We start from the raw sequence: 4,924 nt of genomic DNA, 5'->3' as shown, positions 1-4,924 counted from the left end.
GTTGGGTGTGTGAGGTGACGTAAGTGATCTGCAGTTTGGATGCCAAATACAGTAACTCAAACTGGCAGCCTGCACACATCAGCTACATTAACAGGAACGCCCAGCTGGATTCACACAGCAAGTGATGAATCCTCACACACATTTAAATCAGGCTGCAGTCAGGACCACCGAAGTCCAAGAACATAACTAACTCTGATCGAGTCAAGCACAGCTATAAATGGCGCCTAGACCAATTTAAGACCAGGTCCAAAAGAGACAGAGTCTGGGTCAAGGCCAAATCCAGACGAGAGCGTGATAGAGTCAAGACTGAGTCCAAATAAGAGCATGACCAAGTCAAGACCAAGTCTGAACGAGAGCAAGACTGGGTCAAGACTGAGACTGAATGAGAGCAAGACTGGGTCAAGACTGAGACTGAATGAGAGCAAGACTGGGTCAAGGCCAAATCCAAATGATAGCAAGACTGGGTCGAGACCAAGACTGAATGAGAGCAAGACTGGGTCAAGGCCAAATCCAAATGATAGCAAGACTGGGTCGAGACCAAGACTAAATGAGAGCAAGACTGGGTCAAGACCAAGACTAAATGAGAGCAAGACTGGGTCAAGACCGAGACTGAATGAGAGCAAGACTGAGTCAAGGCCAAATCCAAATGAGAGCAAGACTGGGTCAAGACCAAGACTAAATGAGAGCAAGACTGGGTCAAGACCAAGACTAAATGAGAGCAAGACAGGGTCAAGACCGAGACTGAATGAGAGCAAGACTGGGTCAAGGCCAAGTCCAAATGAGAGCAAGACTGGGTCAAGACCAAGTCTGAATGAGAGCATGATAGAGTCAAGACCGAGTCTGAATGAGTGAGTCCTGATCAAGACCAAGTCTGAATGAGATCGAGTCCAGATCAAGACTGAGTCTGAATGAGAGTGTGATAGAGTGGAGGCTGAGTCTAAATGTGAAATGCAGGTCAAGACCAAGTCCGAATGAGAGCAAGACTGGGTCAAGACCAAATCCAAATGATAGCAAGACTGGGTCGAGACCAAGACTGAATGAGAGCAAGACTGGGTCAAGGCCAAATCCAAATGATAGCAAGACTGGGTCAAGACCAAGACTAAATGAGAGCAAGACTGGGTCAAGACCAAGACTAAATGAGAGCAAGACTGGGTCAAGACCAAGACTAAATGATAGCAAGACTGGGTCAAGACCGAGACTGAATGAGAGCAAGACTGAGTCAAGGCCAAATCCAAATGATAGCAAGACTGGGTCAAGACCAAGACTAAATGAGAGCAAGACTGGGTCAAGACCAAGACTAAATGAGAGCAAGACTGGGTCAAGACCAAGACTAAATGAGAGCAAGACTGGGTCAAGACCGAGACTGAATGAAAGCAAGACTGGGTCAAGGCCAAGTCCAAATGAGAGCAAGACTGGGTCAAGACCAAGTCTGAATGAGAGCATGATAGAGTCAAGACCGAGTCTGAATGAGTGAGTCCTGATCAAGACCAAGTCTGAATGAGATCGAGTCCAGATCAAGACTGAGTCTGAATGAGAGTGTGATAGAGTGGAGGCTGAGTCTAAATGTGAAATGCAGGTCAAGACCAAGTCCGAATGAGAGCAAGACTGGGTCAAGACCAAGTCCAAAACAGAGCGAGATGATCTTGTGTCATAAGGAGTACTGATACATTAACACATGGAACAATACATACATTTCTTTTTGTGGGGGTGTGGGGGGGGATACAATAAAACACAATAATACAATCATTCAACACATTATAAAATATTATTCAAATGTTAAGTAAACTGGCAATAAAATACATAAAAGTAGAGAAAACGTTTAATGTAAAGTTTTAATTATTTCAGATTAAAAACAAAGTTTGAATTAATTATCAATATAATTCACTTTTTGCCCTTATATTCCAATAAAATATGTACAAGTATGCCAAAAGGGGGAAAACACACTCAGAGCCACGATGAGAAAACAAATTCTAGAAAACACCACAACTACAGAAACATTTTAAATCTTTCTTTCAACAGAAATCTTGAACACTTCTGGCAAATAACAAGAAAACACAACACACAAAATCACAAAAAAACGCAGAATTACTTCATCCACTAGAAAATAAGGTAACATTTCTTCCAGAGACAAAACAGATGAAAGGCAGGAGGAAAAAAAAGCTTTGCATAAAGATTGACGACTGACTTCCGGGTTCAAGCTTAATCATTACTGATCTTTAACGATGGGAGGGATTAGAAAACTAATACTGAAATAATATTAAAGGTTAATATCAGCTTCAAATAGAAAGTATTTAATTCTAAACTGAATGAACCACATATGAATCACAGCCCTTTTATAGAAAGGTCACGCATTTCAGGGGATCATAAGTCATTACTGAAATGAACATCGTCGTACACATACCTGGCGTAGTACTCACCATTTAGCAGTAACGTTTGAAGTTTCTGATCCATAAACATCTCCAGACACTGGGCATCTTCCCAGATTTGGCTGGATCTATTAAATTAAGTCAGAGAGTCTGTTGCATTTTGGCTGTGTTCACATTACAAGCCTGATTTCTAATTCAGATTTTTTCAGACCAGTCTTTCTAAATTTGATGGTTCACATTTGTGTTTCTAAGTGACTCATATCTGTCTTTCATGTGAACAAACCAGCACCCAGAATGTGCACATCCTAATCAATAAGGTCACCAGAATGAACCACGTGCACCCTGAGCAACATCAAATGAAATAGCCAGCAGCACAAACCCCCGTTGTTAAGATAGTTTACTCTGAAAAGCTCTCAGGTACTGGATTTAGTAACATTTACCAGTATTCAAGTTCAGCAGTGCTGCCATGCTAACACTGAATGATGACGCATGTACAGTGAAAGCAAACAAACAAACAAACAAACAAACAAAACATGAATTCCAATCTGACTGACCTCTGATCTCATTAAGGTTGCACAATATGTATGTGATTTTTTGTCTTAATGTGGCACAGATCTGATGTTTTCAGAGCTGTGTGAACACACAAATCTGATTTTTTCAAATCTGATCTGAGCCACTTTGACTACATTCACATTACCAGGTTGAAGTGGCACAAATCCGTTCTTTTCAAATCCGACCTGAGTCACTTTCATATGTGGTCCTAGATCAGCGTTACCATGGCAGCAGCGCCGAACAGAAGTTAAAGCCTGTAAACGGTGGAAAAGCAGCTCATCTCACCTTTTTCTCCTTCGTCTCGCTCTAATAATGAAGCTGAGAGCTGATCAGAGTTAATGATCTTCTCAGTGAAGCTCGTTCTGCTCGTTAGTTTGTGCTGATGATGAACGTGATTCATTCACGTGATGTTACTGAGTAGGATGAGCTCATGAGGGTCATTTCAGGACGCCGGTTCATCACATTAATGACAGATTTGAATCACTTACCTAAACGAGTGTGAACCATCGTGTCAGAGAGATCGGATTTCAGTGAAAACTGGATTTGAGAAATGAGGCTTGTAATGTGAACATAGCCTTTGGCTACATTTACATTACAAGTCTCATTGCTTAAATACAAATCTTTTCTCAGATCTGATGGTTTACATTCATGAAGGTGACTCCAATCTGTTCTTAATGTAAACAAAACTAACTTCCTGGAACAACCCATATGCACACATTCTAATCAATAACATCATGTGAATGAATCACGTGTTAACGTAGCAGCAGGGCCGAAACCAGAAGTCAGTGCCAAATGGTGCAAAAGCACCTGACCCCTTTTTTTACCATCGTCCTGCTCTAATAATGATGGTGGTGGGTATAGTGTAGTGTGATACACCTCTGCCTTCTATACTGTAGACTGGGGTTCAAGCACCCTGCACTATACCAATAAGAGTCCTTGGGCAAGACTCCTAACACCACCTTCGCCCACCTGTGTAAAATGATCAAACTGTAAGTCGCTCTGGATAAGAGCGTCTGCCAAATGCTGTAGATGTAAATGCAATGAACAGCTGAGAGCTGCTTAGAAGCAGATTATCTTGGTGATGAAATCTGCTGGTTTTAAAATGTTAATCATTTAATGCAGTTTACAGCTATGGCTTTCAAACAGCTTCATCCACATTTGTTTTTGGGTTTGAAAAGGGAGACGCATCAGATTTAAAGGATTCACATGAGCTAACATAGTAATGGAGCAGCTCTTAAGATGGCGTGAGGGATTCCTCTGAGAGGAAATGATGAGGCCAAGTGGACGAGCGCTTATTGAACCGCTTCAACCATACATGTCCTCCATCTATATCACACTTTGTTCCAGAACTCTACGTTTTTTAAAGCAATTTTTTAGAAACTGTAACTTGGTCATTCTGGCCAGTTACTTTTGGCTTTCAGGACCTTTAAAAAGGGCTGTGATTCCTATCAGTTCTCCCAGTATAGATGAACATCTGTGTTTCATTTTCAAATCCATTGGACTGGACTACACAAACAAAACAACAAAAATTGTGTAACTGTCCAATTATAACAAAAAAATTCCTTCTTTAGAAAAAATACGGCTTCTGTTTTGGTTATATGAACATAGTTCATGACACAATTTAATTTATTATAAATTATAAAGATTTTACTTTACTTTAAACTACTGGTTCTGAATGTATTCTCCTTACATTTAACCTTTACTATGATTTTGATAGAAATAGTTTAGAACCTGCATCCAGCTTTATGAGAATTACTTTCATTGTCGTTCTCAATATTCATTAACGTCCTGGATTCATAACACACTGGTCGTTTTAAAAGAGACCCACATGGGGTTGTTAGTCTTTGGTGCTTCAGAATAAAAGGTATATTTTTGTGTAGTTTTGAACAGAAATCCAGCAGTTGGCCCAATCGGGTTGGTTAGTTGTCCACCTTCAGTCCTGAAGGACTGGTTACTACTGAGCACAGATCTCTAAATACACTGAACACCCACTTCATTATGTCCAC

The sequence above is a fragment of the Colossoma macropomum genome, unplaced genomic scaffold (assembly GCF_904425465.1).
Source record: "Colossoma macropomum unplaced genomic scaffold, Colossoma_macropomum, whole genome shotgun sequence".
Classification (NCBI taxonomy): Eukaryota; Metazoa; Chordata; class Actinopteri; order Characiformes; family Serrasalmidae; genus Colossoma; species Colossoma macropomum.
The sequence above is the reverse complement of the archived record's forward strand: the minus strand, read 5'-3'. Positions refer to the sequence as shown.